Raw genomic sequence first — 19,639 nt, forward strand, 5'->3', positions numbered from 1 at the left:
CAGAAAAAAAAAAAAAAGAAGACTGAAATCAATAGAATTAGAAATGAAAAAGGAGAAGTAACAACTGACACTGCAGAAATACAAAGGATCATGAGAGATTACTACAAGCAGCTCTATGGCAATAAAATGGACAACCTGGAAGAAATGGAAAAATACTTAGAAAAGCACAACCTTCTGAGACTGAACCATGAAGAAATAGAAAATATAAACAGACCAATCACAAGCACTGAAATTGAGACTGTGATTAAAAATCTTCCAACAAACAAAAGCCCAGGAACAGACTGCTTCACAGGTGAATTCTATCAAACATTTAGAAAAGACCTAACACCTATCCTTCTCTCAAACTGTTCCAAAATATAGCAGAGGGAGGAACAGTCCCCAACTCATTCTATGAGGCCACCATCACCCTGATACCAAAACCAGACAAAGATGTCACAAAGAAAGACAACTACAGGCCAATATCACTGATGAACATAGATGCAAAAATCCTCAACAAAATACTAGCAAACAGAATCCAGCAGCACATTAAAAGGATCATAGACCATGATCAAGTGGGTTTTTTCCTAGGAATGGAAGGATCCTTCAATATATGGAAATCAATCAATGTGATACACCATATTAACAAATTGAAAGAGAAAAACCATGTGATCATCTCAGTAGATGCAGAAAAAGCTTTTGACAAAATTCAACACCAATTTATGATAAAAACTCTCCAGAAAGTAGGCATAGAGGGAACTTACCTGAACATAATAAAGGCCATATATTACAAACCCACAGCCAACATCATTCTCAATGGTGAAAAACTGAAACCAGTTCCACTAAGATGAGGAAGAAGACAAGGTTTTACATTCTTACCACTATTATTCAACATAGTTTTGTATGTTTTAGCCAAAATAATCAGAGAAGCAAAGGAAATAAAAGGAATCCAATCAGAAAAGAAGAAGAAAATCTGTCATTCTTTGCAGATGACACGATACTATACATAGAGAATCCTAAAGATGCTACCAGAAAACTACTAGAGCTAATCAACGAATTTGGTAAAGTAGGAGCATACAAAATTAATGCACAGAAACCTCTTGCATTCCTATACACTAATGATGAAAAATCTGAAAGAGAAATCAAGGAAACACTCCATTTACCATTGCTACAAAAAGAATAATATACTTAGGAATAAACCTGCCTAAGGAGCCAATGACCTGTATGCAGAAAACTGTAAGATACTGTTGAAAGAAATTAAAGATGATACAAACAGATGGAGAGATATACCACATTCTTGGATTGGAAGAATCAGCATTGTGAAAATGAGTGTACTACACAAAGCAATCTACAGATTCAATGCAATCCCTATCAAACTACCAATGGCATTTTTCACAGAACTAGAACTAAAAATTTCACAATTTGTATGGAAACACAAAAGACCCTGAAGAGCCAAAACAATTTTGAGAAAGAAAAAAATGGAGCTGGAGGAATCAGGCTCCCTGACTTCAGACTATACTACGAAGCTACATTAATCAAGATAGTGTGGTACTGGCACAAAAACAGAAATATATAGATCAATGGAACAGGATAGAAAGCCCAAAGATAAACCCACGCACATATGGTCACCTTATTTTTGATAAAGGAGGCAAGAATATATATACAGTGGAGAAAAGACAACCTCTTCAATAAGTGGTGCTGGGAAGACTGGACAGCTGCATGTAAAAGAATGAAATTAGAACACTCCCTAACACCATACACAAAAATAAACTCAAAATGGATTCAAGACATAAATGTAGGGCTAGACACTATAAAACTCTTAGAGGAAAACATCGGCAGAATACTCTATGACATAAATCACAGCAGCATTCTTTTTGACCCACCTCCTAGAGAAATGGAAATAAAAACAAAAATAAACAAATGGGACTTAATGAAACTTCAAATGTTTTGCACAGCAAAGGAAACCATAAACAAGATGAAAAGACAACCTTGGGAGAATGGGAGAAAATATTTGCAAATATTTGCAAATACTTGCAAGTAAAGCAACTGACAAAAGATTAGCCTCCAAAATTTACAAGCAGCTCATGCAACTCAATATCAAAGAAACAAACCACCCAGTCCCAAAATGGGTAGAAGACCTAAACACACATTTCTCCAAAGAAGATATACAGACTTCCAACAAACACATGAAAGGATGCTGAACATCACTAATCATTAGAGAAATGCAAATCAAAACTACAATGAGGTATCACCTCACACGGGTCAGAATGGCCATCATCAGAAATCTACAACAATAAATGCTGAAGAGGGTGTGGAGAAAAGGGAACTCTCTTGCACTGTTGGTGGAAATGTAAATTGATACAGCCACTGTGGAGAACTCTATATAGGTTCCTTAAAAAACTAAATATAGAACTACCATATGACCCAGCAATCCCACTACTGGGCATATACCCTGAGAAAACTATAATTCAAAAAGAGTCATGTACCACAATGTTCATTGCAGCTCTATTTACAGTAGCCAGGACATGGAAGCAAGCTAAGTGTCCATCGACAGATGAATGGATAGAGAAGATGTGACATATATATACAATGGCATATCACTCAGACATAAAAAGAAAAAAAATTGAGTTATTTGTAGTGAGGTAGATGGACCTAGAGTCTGTCATACAGAGTGAAGTAAATCAGAAAGAGAAAAGCAAATATCGTATGCTAACACATATATATGGAATAAAAAAAAAATTGGTTCTGAAGAACCTAGGACCAGGACAGGAATAAAGATGCAGACGTAGAGAATGGACTTGAGGACATGGGGAGAGGGAAGGGTAAGCTGTGACAAAGTGAGAGAGTGGCATGGACATATATACACTACCAAACGTAAAATAGCTAGCTAGTGGGAAGCAGCCGCATAGCACAGGGAGATCAGCTCGGTGCTTTGTGACCGCCTGGAGGGGTGGGTTAGGGAGGGTGGGAGGGAGGGAGATACAAGAGGGAAGAGATATGGGAACATATGTATATGTATAACTGATTCACTTTGTTATAAAGGAGAAACTAACAAACCATTGTAAAGCAATTATACCCCAATAGATGTTAAAAAATAAAAAAAAGTGAAAAAGAAAAAAAGAAAGAGGAAGATAGGGAATAGAGGAAATCCAATACTGGAAATGCAAAAGGAAATGTCTTAGGATAACAGTTGCACTGCCAGTGTAAGAGGCAACAGTTCTTATTGGGGAAGGATAGAGGGTCCCAGGGGACATATTAAAAAAAAAAAAAAAAGAAATGATGGTTGCCTGGATGGATTTTGAAATTACTTTGGACAAGTGACTGTTTTCCTTCCATTTTCATTCTTTTTGTACCTGAATATCAGTACTTGTTATCCTACATCTGTACCATTATAATTTGAGAACAAATGACTTGCTTTTTGTGTTTCACAGACTCACAGGTGGAGGAAAATTTTGCCCCAGGGTGAATCATACCCAAGGTCTTTCTCATACCTAATTTGGATAATTTTGATGGGACTTTTGAGCTAATGAGATTTAGAAACAATTTTGGACTTCTGTTAATTCTGTAATAGGTTGAAAATGTGGGCGACTTTGGATGAATGAGTGTATTTTGCACTTGTAATGAATGTGAATCTTTGTGAGGCCAAAGAGTAAACTTTGTGCAAGGCAGAATAATCATCTGTTCCCCAGAGTTGTCCACAGCCTAATCCCTAGAATCTATAAATATGATATGTGATAAACACAGGAGAATTAAATTGGAAGATGGAATTATGACTGCTAATTAGCCAATCTTAAAATAGAGAAATTTCCTTGATTGACAGGGTGGACCAAATGTAATCATATCAACGTTTAAAAGTGGAGGATAGAGGGAAGAAAGGAGAGTTAGAGGGAAATGTGACTATGGAAGAGGTCAGCATGATTCTAAGTGTGAAGGAGTCCACTAGCCACTCTTACCTCTGATACTGGAGGAAGGGGGCCGTCAGCAAAGGAAAGTGAGCAACTCTCTAGAGCTGGAGATTGCGCGGAAACATATTGTCCCCTGGAACCTCCAGAAAGAAATATACCCTGTTAACACCTTGATCTTAGCCCAGTAAGATCCGTGTCTGATTTCTCATCTACAGAACGATAGATAATAAATTTGTGTTATAATAAGCCACTGAGTTTATGGTAATTTGATACAGCAGTGATAGGAAAGTAATACAATGCCATTATGCAATGGCTCAAAAGCATTGATGGAAGATAAAACTTGAGTTTGTAATGAATCTCTATCACATACTTACAGTCTTCAGCAGATATTTTGTTTAAATGTTTCAGGATTGTTCTTCCTACTGGTGCTGTGATATGCATTCACTGTATTTGTTTGGTTTAGTTTTTCACTCTTCTCTATGTTAAGACACAGCCCAAAACTCTGCTATTGTTCCTGTCAGTGGTTGAAGAGTCTCTCTAGGTACATGGAGATACACATGTGTATATGTAGACCACAGTAACAGAAAAATAAGGCAATGCTGCCCCTTTGTCATTTTTTCCTCTTTATATACTTTTGAATAAATACTTTCTTTTATTTCATCAGTCAGCTCAAGCCATTACTTGATCTGAAAACATGAAAGTGGATATAAATAATCTTTTGGAGTATGTGCGTGCATGTGCGTGCACACAGCACAAGTTTTGTTTGCATATGTTTAGAAAATACGACATATATAATTTGTAAGTCTCAACTATAGAAGTCAGATGTTGCACAGAATATTTCTAGAGTGCTATATCAGTCAAGAAAGGACAGAAAGAAATATATATGTTATTTATAGTTCCCAGAATCATATTACACAATTTTCCTTTCCAAGCAGTGCTGAATATTGGAATTAGAGAGTCAAAACACAGATTCACTGTTATGCATTCCAATTAAACAGCTAATGAGCTAGAATAATGACCCTTTCTCCTAACTGGTTGTAAGAATAATTAGATTTAAAAATACTTCACACGTGAATGAAATCATAGTGTTGCCAGTCAGTGAAAGTGAAGACAGAGCACCGTAAGTAATTTTGCTCGCTGTGATAAAAGCCATTTTGGTGTATGGGTGATAAACAGGAAAGCTGCAATATTAATCTTTGTCCAATATCACTAGGATCTTGGAAAACAGGATACAGACAGCTGGAACACTAGTAGGAGTATGTGAAATGTAAAAAATAATAAAATAGTTCAAGGTGTTCTATGCTAGAATAAAATTCCACTTAACCACATTGTTAAAATTTCAGGTTCTAATCATTTAGATACACAGACTTGGGAAGAAAACATTTTTATTTAAAGCATTCTTAACAAAATCTTCTGAAAATATACTAGAAGTACATTATTCAGTGTCAATCAAAAGTCTGGGAGTGCCTCAAGAATCATCATCCTGAATATATATTTCATTTACACACTTTTGGTCTTAAGGAATTGCTAAGAAATAGGTATGCCTGTGAATTGATTCTAGGAAATACCTATAGGTTAGAAATAGGATGCAAGACTACATCTTGTGTTTTCTTCCAAAGACTATATACTTTGCTGTGATGATTCCTACCTTGATATTATGATTAATTGAAATCCTTGTAATTTTAGTAGTATTTCTTGAATTTTAGAGAGTTGAAGTATTACTGTTTATTTCATGTTATCTAGAAATGCTGGTTTCCTCAAAGGTTAGGTTTTGAATTCGTATTTATTAGCAAGTCTTTTAAAGATATTCAAGGCCAGAGGAATACATTTTTGTTTCACATTTTAGTTTAGCTTACTTTACAATTATTTGTGGAATCAGGAAGGTTCTATTATAACTTAGAAGTCCCTGGTATAGTCTTGTTGAGGCCAGGTAAAGGAAAACATGTTTATGATTAAACAGGACTTCTTTTTGTTACTTCTTAAAAACAAATATAAAAATAAACAAACCAAAAAGCCAAGGCTCGATACTAATTGTGCCCATCGGTGATTTCAAAGTCACTCATTAATACCCTCAATGTTGAGAATTTAACTTTCTAAGAGGGTCTTCAATATAAAAGCTGTCATTCTGTTTGTTTGGATATTCCCTGCCTTATAGCTTTGTTGGCTTTCATATCACTTCCTCCTGTCTCAAAGACAACTAAGGTGAAGAGTATATAACTCTATCCATTGCAAATTCATGGCAATTAATTACTTTAAATAAATTTTAAACTGAAAAATGTGGAAAATCAACTTTAACAAATTTCCTGATTTGTTATTGTCTAAGAAATGAGGACAATAATAACACATGACCCTTAAATACATATAAACAGGCAACAAATAGAATTTGTGAGAGGAATATTTGTTGTTTGATTGTTATTAGTTGGAACTAACCTTTTCTAATATTTATTGAATATAATGCTTTTAGGTCCCTCAAAATATCAACAAAATGAAATTGGAAAATATTGAGCGGTTCTCATAATCTTCTAAAAGCAAAGTCTTACTTAAATGAAAAATATCTGGATATAAAATACTTTTAAATCATAAGTTTTTCATACCCTTGTAAAGATTGTCAAAGCGCAAAAATAATATGGACAAGTGATGTCTTATTCTCATTAAAGACCCTTATTGTTGGATTATTATATATCAAGGAGTTTGTTTTATTCAATACACTCCTTAGTTTGCTTCAAATTTAGTTGTCAAAATTTCAGTGTAGTAATTGTCATCACTTTAGTTCACAGGGGCCCAAGTGCTGTGACGTCCCTGATAAATTATGCTGCCATAAAGTACCATTAATTATTTCTGTAGACATCAACATCAAAATTTTCCTCACCTTTCATCTTATGGTTGAAGTAAGCCCATTCATCATCTTTTTAGAAATGAGTGGTATTGGATTATGAAGTATTTTATGATTGGCAGGCTTCACAGTGGATGTGAATAGGCTGTGGTCAGCAAAGACGTTGCAAGATTATTTTCTTGGTCATGCTCTTGCCTCGAATAACTCACTATTTCTTCGTGCTGCAACTTTTAGAGGTCAGAGAGGTGACAGTCTGTGAGCAGCAGCAGGCATGATTTCTCAATCATCTTCTCCATATTACTTTTGTTTTTTTCTCTGAGCACAGAAAGGACACCTAGAACATAAAGCAATAGAAACCACTTCACCATCTTAGTTCTCTGGAGCCGCTGAAGTTTGCCCAAGGTCATAACTGGGGTGTAATGGAACTTGCTAAAAGTTTACACCTGAAGAGATAGCTACTAGAGCAGAAACTATCTGTGGGACTCGCCCCAGCAGATTCTTAACTAATCTCTGATGACCAACTTCTGGACAGTAGAAGCAGCCCGTCCCATTCCCCCACCCCACACCCCCATCGAAGATTCCTCAGTGACAATTGCAGTGCAAGAGGCAGCCATCAGAGTAAAAGTAGATTAAAGTAGGGAGTAAATCCCGAACTTCATGAGTGTCCTCCACAAATTTATTAACCTGAAATTCCCTGTTTTGAAACTACAAGAATGAAATCAAAAATTTCATTAAATGAAATAAAAAAATTTCACAAAGCAAGCATTGTGGATATCAGCCTAATGAAATTTAATGTTGTAGGTTCTTCTGTTCTGAAATCTGCTTACCATTAAGCTCATAAGAGTCACTATCTCTGGCCCTCAAAGTTCAAGTAAATGCTGAAAGATATCTTATCAGTGCTGAACTATTGAATTGATTAAATTTTGATGCCTATCCTAATATAATAGTCATTTAACTTGATTATGTTAAAGCAAACTATATCACAGAGAGAATCCTGAAATGTTCTGCATGAATTGAATGTTTCCCAGTGAATTTTACTATATTTCATGATATTTTAAACCTATAGACTTGTCCATGTTTTTTCCCCTGCTTACTAAACAATACCTTGTTTTATATTCTTTGGTGAACGTTAAATAAAATATATGGTTTATTATAGACAAAATGCTTTATCATATGCTCTAGAAATAATTTTTCACTGCATTTCTAATAAACTGTTTTTAAGAGCAGTGAACTTAGGAAGAGACCTGAAGGATCCCCTATTGAGTATCCACATTTCCAGAGTAAGAATGAAAACCAAGTGAGATTTGTTCAACTCCTCGCCTGATGGCATCCTTTCATTCCAAAACTTAAAATACTAATTGTCATCACAAATTTTCCAGACATTTTTGGTATACATTTACCCACACAGGCATTCTGAGCATTGCTATGCTTGTTCTGAGCTTCTCTTCAACTCATTTTTTTTTCAAAGTAATATAAAAAGAATAAATAATTTCTTGGAAAATATACATTGAGTCTTAAGAGAAATTAATAATGATTCCTGCTGGACAGAATCTAATTTCTTTCCATACCTGTGTTGTGTTGTTATTCTCCTTTGATATAGTTCTTTCATTTATCTGAATCCTTTTATACCTCAAATTTTAAATTCATTCCTGTTTCCTTAAAAGTTACTCTAGGGCAGCACCTCTCTATTCATCTATAAACTCTAACTTTAGTTTCATTAGGATCCTGTCATTCTTTTATGTCTTACATTCCTCAAAGTGCTCCTCTGAGTTGGTGCTCATAAATATTTATTGACAAAATAGTTTCTTTTTTTTTAGATTTTAAAAAGTTTTATTTATTCATTTTTGGCTGTGTTGAGTCTTCATTGCTGTGCATGGGCTTTCTCTAGTCGTGGCGAGCGGGGCGCTACTCTTCGTTGTGGTGCTGTGGCTTCTCTTGTTGCGGAGCACGGGCCCTAGGCACATGGGCTTCAGTAGTTGTGGCACACAGGCTTAGTAGTTGTGGCTCATGGGCTCAGTAGTTGTGGCTAGAGGGCTCTAGAGCGCAGACTCAGTAGTTGTGGCGAATGGGTTTAGTTGCTCTGTAGCACGTGGGATCTTCCCAGACCAGGGATCAAACCTATGTCCCCTGCATTGGCAGGTGGATTCTTAACCACTGCGCCACCAGGGAAGCCCGACAAAGAGTTTCTTTTTATTATTTTTTAAATTAAAGTATAGTTGATTTATAATGTTGTGTTAACTTCTACCGTACAGCAAAGTGATTCAGTTATGTATATATTCAATTGTGTGTGTGTGTATATATATATATATACACACACACACACACACACACATATATATATATGTATATACACACATATATATGTATATACATTCTTTTTTATATTCTTTTCCATTATGGTTTATCATAAGATATTGACTGGTTCCCTGTGCTAAACAGTAGGACCTTGTTGTTTATGCATTCCATATATAATATATATATACACACACACGTATATATGTATATACACACATATATATGTATATACATCCTTTTTTATATTCTTTTCCATTATGGTTTATCATAAGATATTGACTATGGTCCCCTGTGCTAAACAGTGGGACCTTGTTTATGCATTCCATATATAATAGCTCACATCTGCTAACCCCAACCTCCCAATCCATCCCTCCCCCAACCCCCTCCTCCTTGGCAACCACAAGTCTGTTCTCTATGTCCGTGTTTCTGTTTTGTAGGTAGGTTCGTTTGTGTCATATTTTATTTATTTATTTATTTTTGCGGTATGCGGGCCTCTCACTGTTGTGGCCTCTCCCGTTGCGGAGCACAGGCTCCGGACGCGCAGACTCAGCGGCCATGGCTCACGGGCCCAGCCGCTCCACGGCATGTGGGATCCTCCCAGACCGGGGCACGAACCCGCGTCCCCTGCATCGGCAGGCGGACTCTCAACCACTGTGCCACCAGGGAATCCCCTGTGTCATATTTTAGATTCCACATGTAAGTGATATCATACGGCATTTGTTTTTCTCTGACTTACTTCACTTAGTATGATCATCTCTAGTTGCATTCATGTTGCTGCAAATGGCATTATTTCATTCTTACAAATAGTTTATTAACCCAGTTACCATAATTTAAACTGATTTTACACACTCAAAATTGTTGTACATGTTATTGTTTAATTGTTGTCTGAGGGACAACAGTTCTATCTAAATATGCCTTATATTAAAATGTAGAGACTTTCTCATGAAATAACCACACAAATACAAATTTTCCAAAGGCTAACGTTCATTGCAGTATGTCTTGCCAAAGCTATATTACCACCCTCAAGAAGATATGACAGCAATGTTACTATTTTCCCTTTGTTAGGCAATGAAACATAAGCCAGGATAATTCAAAAATAAACCCAGCCTATACCAGGTTTTAAAATCTTTCACATACCCCTCCGCCTCTTATGGATTTTCTAACTTTCAAAATTAGAGAGAGGACCAGCTGAGACAAACCCTCCTGAGCTGGGAGATATAATAATCCTTGACAACAAATTTTCTGCAGTGCTTTTTTGAAAGCCTTTGAGATTCTTGCATTTAACCTTTTTCAGAGGCAACACAACCCTGATGGAGCCCGTCTGACACCCAGCAACTCACAAAAGCACGCAGGCTTAACCTCCATTCCCAGATCTGGCACTGTGAGACACAACTCAGGCTGTGGAGTGGAGTCTTCTGTCACAAAGAGGGAAGAAACACTATTTATCTCAAACACATGCAGCCAAAACCATCATTTCTCTTTCTTAATCTCTTTGTAGAAAATGTCTTCTTCAGGAGTTTACATTCAGATACTGAATTTAAAAAGTTAGATTTTAAATGCTTTCTGAAATTCTATTCTGGCAAGAACTCCTGAGGTTTTCGTCTTCTGTTTAAATTACCTGTTTCTTTAATTTTTCTCAGAAAAGATAAAATGTTTTCAAAAGCATAATATAAAACAGTGAATACTTTTTATAGGTAGGTACCCATTCAACATTCTGTAGATGATGTCTTTCAATACTATTTAACACATAAAGAAATATTTTGATGATTTCAAGAAAAAGGTAAAATGATATCAGTACTTTTATTTCAGGGATCTTTCCCCTTAGCTCATAAGGGATATGCTTCCTCTAAAATGTTGTCCATCAGTTATGGAGAAAATTGATCTCTAACCTGCAATCAGCCTCTCTGGTTCAGAAATACAATTTTTCAAAAGCAGCCATATGGAAGGAGGGAAGGATGGAAAGACAGAAGGAAGGAAGAAAACAGCTATGTTTTAGCAAGGAAAGAAAAAAATGTATTTTCAGTGTGTATAATTTGATAATGGTTTCTTTTTATCCACAGGCAGAGGATAACTGTTAAATTAGATTACCCCTAACAACTTTTTAATAACAATTTTTGTTTACTTTCTCAAAAGCAAACAACTAAACTGTTTACTTTGCTCAATTAGATAAGAGTTGTAACTCCATAGATTCCCTCCATATCATCTATATTAAGCACCTCCCTAGACAGAAATTCTTTATCAGTAAGCATGATCACTTAAATATAAACTTCTCATTTTCATAGTGTGAGGTGGTGAGGATAGAATAAGTATAGAAAAAAGGTATGTACTTTGACTTCAGACAGACTTGATTTGAATCCTGGTATTATTATTATTATTGTAACTAACAGCTTTATTTAGGTATAATTTCCATACCATAAAATTCACCCACTTTCAGAGTACCATTTAATGGCTTTTAGGATATTTACAAAGTGTGGCAGCTATCCCCCAAATCTAATTTTAGAACATCTTCATCATCCCCACTAGAAACCTCATGCCCAGTTATACTCACTCCTCATTCCCACCCTAATCCAGAGCAACCACTCATCTACTTTATGCCTCTATAAATCCCACTATTAATAACACTCTGTCAAAGGCATGTATATTGCCATTCAGAGAAGTGAGGCATTCATCCCAAGAATAAATAGCTGGTAAATCCATATGTTGCATGTAGCTTATGCTTGTGGAAAGCTATAAAAATCAATCCCTGCTATTTTCTCTATTTTACAATTGAAAAAAGTGTAGTACATTTCTAGATGTACACTTTTAAATGTAGTTACACATTTAGGGAATTATGAGAGAGAGAGAGATTTAAAGATAGAGTTCCTGTATTCCTAATCACTATGCTGGATGTTAAAACCATCAGTGTAAGAGAATATGGCAGAGGGGAGTGATTTCAAGTTGTGAGAATCTTATTGTCTAATAATTTTTTTCAATAAAAATGGACTGAGTGCTAATTATATGCAAAGATTATGCTAGGCATTGGCGAGAAATAGTAAAATGTTCTAAGGTAGTTCTCAACAGAGAAAGAACAGCAAGATAACTACTGAACCAATGGAATGGATGGAGAGAGAGTCAAGAACAGGGTAGGTGACAAACAACCTGTGAGGTTAGGACAGAGGCAGTCAGTCTGGAAACCCAAAGAGGAAGTTTTATTATAGTAAATACCACTTTAAGATCAAATCCCAGTAGGACATGTAATTACAAAGTTTGTCTTCATCTGCGAGGCAGGACAGCTGGTTGCTGAGGGTAGTTTTAGATAGTTTAAACATCTTGACAAGGTAATGGAAGCATCATTCCTATACTTAAATTAAAAAGGGATGTAGTAGTGCTGTGAAAAAGCAAAAGTACATTTTAATCCCTATTTCTGCATGTTAAGTACCCTGAGTTGTCTTATGGTCAGTTGAGCAAACAACTTTTCATTCAGCAAATACGCTTTGAATGCCAGCTTTGAATGTAAAGAGGTTAAGATGTACATCTTGTCCTGTAGCAAGGGTTCAAGTGTAAGTTACCATTACATTCCCCGTAGAAAGTTGAATAGACACAATAATGTTCTAAGGAAGCCTTCTTCAGTTCTGCAGTAGTGAGTACGTAAAGATCCTCAGAGAAAGGAGTTACATGAATCTTAAAAGATCAAGAAAGCAAAAATTCAGATGAAGGGTTTAATGTGAGAGACATAAATTTAATCCACTTCATAACTTCATGATCCACTTTCTAAGTTCATCTGTTTATGAGATATAGTACTACAACCTGAAAAGTATTATACCCATGTAAAGTGTTATTTTTATTAAAAAAAAAAATTGGAAAAAGCAGTGTGAGTGTGTACTAGGGGCACAGCAAAGATAGATTAAGCACAAGACTCCAGTTGTGTTGCTTTACTTAAAATTAATCCATGATTTTGAAGTTAGCACTTTCATTTTCCCAGCAGCATTCAATATCAATAGACTTCAATATGAGTGCGAGCATTTGGAAGAAATCTTAGACAGTCCATCCCCCCTCCCACTCACCATTTTCTTGCACAGAAGAGAGTTTGCACTTCCATTGCCATAGAACTTGGATTTTTCAGGTCTATGAAACACACTTTGCTGCATAGCCCTGATCTCTGATTGCTTGGACACAGGCACTGCCTTCTTACATAAGTGAAACAAGAAATGGTTATTCCCATTCAGGCTAGAAATAGGGGCTGGGGTAATTAAGGTGTAATGTTCACAGTAGAGAAGTATATGAGGCAATAAATAGTGGTTGAGGTTGGTTAAACTTCAAAATGAAGCAACGATGTTTGATAACCGCTAAAGCTATTTATGGTAAATATACTCCTAAGCCATGAACATTAGTCCCATTAGATGGCAGAATTTAAAAAGTAAATAGGAACAATAAAAAGTAAAACATGCAATTTTCTTTGTGAGGGATGTGAAAATGCTGAGTTGTCGTTTTTCCCATTGAAAATGCATTTTAGCCCATAATCTAGGTGAAAAGGTAACACGGGGGCTTCCCTGGTGGCGCAGTGGTTGAGAGTCCGCCTGCCGATGCAGGGGACACGGGTTCGTGCCCCGGTCCGGGAAGATCCCACACGCCGCGGAGCGGCTGGGCCCGTGAGCCATGGCCACTGAGCCTGTGCGTCCGGAGCCTGTGGTCTGCGACGGGAGAGGCCACAACAGTGAAAGGCCCACGCACCGCAAAAAAATAAAATAAAAAAGGTAACACAGTATAAACAAAACTATTTTTTTTTTTGCAATACAAGGATATTAAATATATAATAGATTGCTGGGGCTGAAATGATCACAGCTGGGGAAGAGAGGTATGTTGGGGGGAGGAAGGAAGGAAAATATTCAAAAGATAGATCTAAATTCCCCTCATTTTAATTTTTGTAAAATTAAACAACTCATGATTATAATAATCTCATGCATTTTGCCTACTGAAAGGGCCATTACATCTTAGCAAGGACAAGAATACAGATTATACCAATTCCTGAAACTTATTCCATCAATATTTTCTGATATAGAGAGGACCAGTAGGCAGGATATTTTGTCTGCTGGTTTTATGTGTTTATTTTCTACTCAACCACTTCCCCATCCAGAATAAAGCTTAAATGTCTTTTATTACATTCAGCCATCTCCAGAGGCTGGCCCACCCTTTCCTGATAGGCTTATATCCCTTCATATTCTATCACCCATATACTTTCCAAATGTTGATGATAAAAGGTTTACCAAATTAGGATGATGGGTGTGGCACACTGTATAATTAGGACAGAATTATTTTCTCCAGTATCTTTGGTGCCCAGAGTTTTAGTCAGCCTTTCAAACCTCTGACCACCGCGTCCTTTTTTTCAATTCTTTTGTGTTTAAGACAAAGGAAACTGAGTTGGTTTCTATAACACTTGCAGCAACAGAAAGTTCAAATGGAATTTTCTTGTATGAAATAAGAGCACAAAACTCTAGTTTTTGTCACTGTGAACATTTCTAAAAGATAGGAAATGGTCTACCGTAAGAGTCACTCAAATAAAAACTTTTAGTAAAGTCTTTCAGCCTTAGGAGTCATCATTTTCCAGCAAACCATGAGTGGGTCATAAAACGTGAGGTGAGCAGATTCAGTGCTTCCTGGACATTTTGGATTCTGAAGTGACTGATGTGTCATTAGGGTGCACAGTTGGAGAACGGTAACAATTGTTCTTAGGTTCCAATGCAATGGTACAAACATGAGAAGTTCTTGAAGGTTCCTGAGATATGAAACAATTTTGTGTAATAAGTGAAGGCACTAGAAGAAGAATGTATTTAGCAGGGTTAATGTAAAGCTCTAATATATACATGGATAAATTAAATAATCAAGCTTCAACTATAACTTCAGGAGCTCCCACACCTTCTACTAATTCTTTTCTTCCCACAACTGGTTTTAATTTTTCCTTAATGTTTACCTTTTCTCCGCAAATAGTCTTCTGAAGTTTATAAACAATATGATGAGTTCTTCAATACACCATTAGGTTCTCCTGCTATCCTCAAGTTACAAAATTTTTCAGGTTTCAGTTTAAATTTTCCCACCACAGTGGGGGGATGTTTCCTAACATTCTATCCAAAGTTCTCCCCACCTGCTATTCTCTGTATCAGCGCCTTCTTTGTTTATTTTATATTACTTAGGGCTATTTGTAAAGATGTCTATTTATTTCCCCCTCTGTTTCTAGCCTCTCAGCTGGAAACTCTTCTATCTTCTTGACTGTGTATCCCTAGCACTTAAGATGGTCACCAATGCATCAAGTGACATAATGTATATTTGGTGAGGGAAAGATGGAAAGAATGATGTTTTCTACCGACAGTGAGCTTTTCTCTATGGCTCGCTAACTCTAGAGACAAGATTTGGTTACTTGTAAAATTCACTGCTGTGAAACATGGTATTTCTTAAACAAGATTATGTCAAATTTTCCAAGTTATAAGGAGAGCTGAGCTTAAAAATTTCACACAACTTTTTTGTGTGTGCAGTTTCAGAGAGAAAAACTGGCCGCAAAATCTGCAATTTGAGTTAGACTGAGAAGCTCTTCTATAGGCTGCATACTAATTCAGTTCGATTCATTTTAGTCCATTTTCATTCCAAATATTAAATAAAATGCAGAGTCCGTGTTGCATGGAAAGATAAAGAAGACCAAGTTCACTCGCTATAGGAGCTTCCAGTCAGGTGGGAGAATCTGATGATTACATACAAAAAACAATATAAGGCAAGCCAGGATTTGAATGTGTGTCATCAGAAATGTGTATAAGAAGAATTATAATCATCTGATTGAAGATGTAAAGAGAAGTCACTAAGGAGATGGGCCTTATAGAGTAAGACAGGCATTAAGACAGAGAAGAGCATAGCACATGCAAATATGGAAGACTCAGAGGTATTCAAGGGATGGAATGTCGAAGAGTTTGCATAGAACTTATGGCATTTTTAGGAAACTATTGAGAAAAAAAAAACTAGAAGTGGGATGAGAGAACCTAGGGGACAGTCTTAAATTCTCAATACTCTGGGTTTCCTCTGTAGATTTAAATCTAGTACTCCATCCACTCTGTAAAATACCCACTATTTCATTTTTATTTTGTTTTGTATTTTCTTTGGGGGAGGGCAAATTAAATATTTCTGTTTAAATGGATTTTAAATTGGCATCTACCAGTATGTCATTTCCTTGTGAAAATTATTTCTCATGTGATGATGACCTGCATATCAATATCTTCTCCTACATTAGAAGACATATTTTCCTTTATATAAAAAAAATCTATAATGAAATAGAAATGAGAATATCTAATGCTCCAACCATTAGCATTAAATAAAATAGCATCACCATTAAATCATGATCCAATGTTCAATCCTGAACTCTTGGCCGTCCTTCAATTATCAGCTCCAAGTCGTTTCCTTGGGTTGCCCTTCCCTAATACACTTACTGTCCAACAGGGCTCCATAGTATGTATGCTCTTATCTCTGCTCTTTTAGGATACTTTGCAATATTTGTAATTGCACTTAGAAATCCGGACTATTCACTAAATTATAAGTCTCAGGAGAGTGGACCCTCTTGGTCAATATCCAATATTAGTATATCCAGCAACTAAAACAGGCTGTGATGATTTGCAGAATTAATGAGTGACAAATGGGTCTTTCATAACAATTTTAGAGATATTACTAAATCAAATTATGAATATTCCACATTAATATAGTTAGCTTTTCAAATGTCAAAGGATCATGGCATGCAGATCTGCATTGGACATATATATTTATACATCTAATCTTTGTTTATCCGTTGAAATAAAAAAACCTGCTTTTCAACCTGCTTTTCAACATTGGAGTCTAGGAGTGGTATCTTAGAGCAGTGATCCTTTGAATTAATCTCTGCTATGCTCTTTTCTTCCTAATGTTTATCTGCAGGAAATAGTTATGTGTGCTTTTAAAATGTTGAGCCAGATAAAATGAACAGATTTTTAAAGGAAAATTGCTAGTTGCCACAGTGATATTATCTTGAATGGTTTTCTGTATTTCATAGGCCCAATTTGGCTAGATAAATATCAGAGTCCTATTTGAAAATATTGTTATATATCAGTTTCAGATGGCTGTACGTTCAGACGTTGCAACCAACATAACTCTATTTTCACTGCTTCTCAGTGAAAGAAACAAGGGACCTATTTATTTTTGTTGGTCTTTATCCTGCGGACTAGAGCACTTTCCCTTTTGCCTTTTGACACATCTAAACAACTATCTAGGCAGTTGGATTTAAGATTTAAGTAAGTTCTAAATTTGATTCCTTTTGTGTATTCATTAACTTCATGCAGACAAAGCAGATGGTCACTTGTATAATTGCTTATGTGTTTATAAAGAAAATCAATTAGCACTACCCCTATGAAGTTCTTACCTTTTCGCTCCTTAAATTCTCATGAACAAATGTACTGATAGAGTCAGCTTTTGGCACATGCAAAAGCATGTGCATAAGCCAGGGATCTTCACACATGTTAAGGAAGCTTGAAAGGAATAAAGAAAAACACAGGGGAGACAGAGAGAGGGATAGGAAAGAATGATAGTGATAGATGAAAAGCAGTGAGGGATCAGAGCAACACCCTGCAACCACACTGGACATCTGGCATTAATTGTGAGGAGGAGAGCTTTTTCAGTCGTTCCTAAGAAGGCTTAAGAAAGGAGTTATTGGCTGGACTGCATCCGAAGCATTAAAAAAGATAGGAAACTAACGTACACAAACTACTGAAACTCTGTAAGGATAACTGAGGTGAATGCAGAGAACTGTTATTCACAGAGGTGGATCACTCATCAGACTTTCTGGAGTCAAGGATAATGGGAGCAGGCTGTCTCCTCAGCTTTTTCTACACAGTTCCTTCTAGACCCAAACCGGCCTACTTCCCACTACAGCGCGAACAAAGAGTCTGCCAGGCTCTTTCCAAATGTGCCATGGCTCTGGGGACCCAGGGAGAAATGTTTTCAGGAGACTAAAACTTGAGTTTTCATATTCATCAGTTATTTTATTTAGACTTATAATCAGGGTGAACTTTTGGGGGTTTCTTTGTCCTGAAATTAAAACATATATATATATAGTTCCTCAAGAGACTTTATTTATAGTTGCTTGATTTTTTCTTTTAATTCTGCAAACATTTAAAAATGAGGGGAAGAAGTTCTCACAAAAATTAAGATTCCTGATCATCTCCATAGGTCCAATATTCAACCACCTTGAAAAAAGCAAGAAGTTTATCACATTGGTGGTTCTCTCCAGTGTAAGGATGTAAAGAACACATAAATTTATTGTCACACTTCCATCATTATTGAACTGTTTGCCAGTATGTTTGCAATATAGTCATGGTTTCAGCAAATACTTCTATTTCCGTAATTTTCATTTTCTGACCAAAGTAACATTACCCAGAATATATAACCTCTATCCATGTGGTCTCAAGATATTTCTAGATCTGTTAGCCCTGCCAAAGTAGTGATATAAGGCAGAGTGTCATATCTGCTTTTCACAATTCCTCAAGTTGAAATTGGGTGAAACTCCAAATTTCTCATTCTGTCTTATCTTGGTCTTAAAATCAATAGTCACCCCCCATGTTATTGTTTTCTTACAATCAACTAGTATTAATTTTGTTATTAAAAATACCTCGAACAAAAATAGAACTATTAAGTAAACTATTAAAAACTATTAAGTAAACTATTAAAACTATTAAAAACTATTAAGTAAGTATTAAGCTTGTATGTGTCCTTTCTTTTGTTTGCTTATGCACTACTAATATAGTCTTGCATATATGAATTTGATCTAGATCATACTACACACGGTATTCTGCAAGTTAATTTTTTCATTCAACAGTATGCTTCTATCTAAACAGTATTCTTCTATCTAAATCCAGAGATTGAACATGCATTGTTGAGGGCTATATGGTATTCTAAAGTATGAATACATATTGAATTATTCCTGTGATTGTTGTCAGTTAGGTTTTCTCCATTAATTCCACATGTTTAAGCAAGTTTGTAGTGAATATAATACAAAAGTGTGATTATATACCTTTGATCACTTGTGTATTTTTGTACTCTAGATTCTTAAAAGTGAAACTGCCAGTTTATAGAGATTCCATATTTAGAGTCTTATCAAACTGATCTCCCAAAATATTGTATCAGTGTATAAATCCATCAATATCATATATGAATGTCCTTTTCCCCACACTCACTAACAGTGTACATGTTAGAAAGGAGTCTTCGTACTTGAACTGTTTGGAAGTCACTACTTCACACTCCCCTGCTTCACCAACCATGCTCTCTGCAGATGTTAATCTCCTCATTCTTGGTCTTAGTTCCAGAAGCTGAACTTAACTGCTCCCAATCTTGGGTCATTATTTTCTGCCTCCTGCATGCCTCCTGCATACCTCCTGCAATGTGTATGCTGACACTTTCCTCACATAACATTTCTTAGGGCCATAACTTTTATATTAGTGCTGTTCTTCCTGGGATCCTTGACTTGAGAATAATGTCATATATATTTTTTTGGCACATAGTTTTTTGTTTGGTAGACACGCATATCATGCTGGAGAAATAATATGCATGAGGTGAAATTTTGGGGTGTCTCCTAATTTCCTACATAAAAATT

The sequence above is a fragment of the Delphinus delphis genome, chromosome 7 (genome assembly GCF_949987515.2).
Source record: "Delphinus delphis chromosome 7, mDelDel1.2, whole genome shotgun sequence".
In the NCBI taxonomy this organism is placed as follows: domain Eukaryota; kingdom Metazoa; phylum Chordata; class Mammalia; order Artiodactyla; family Delphinidae; genus Delphinus; species Delphinus delphis.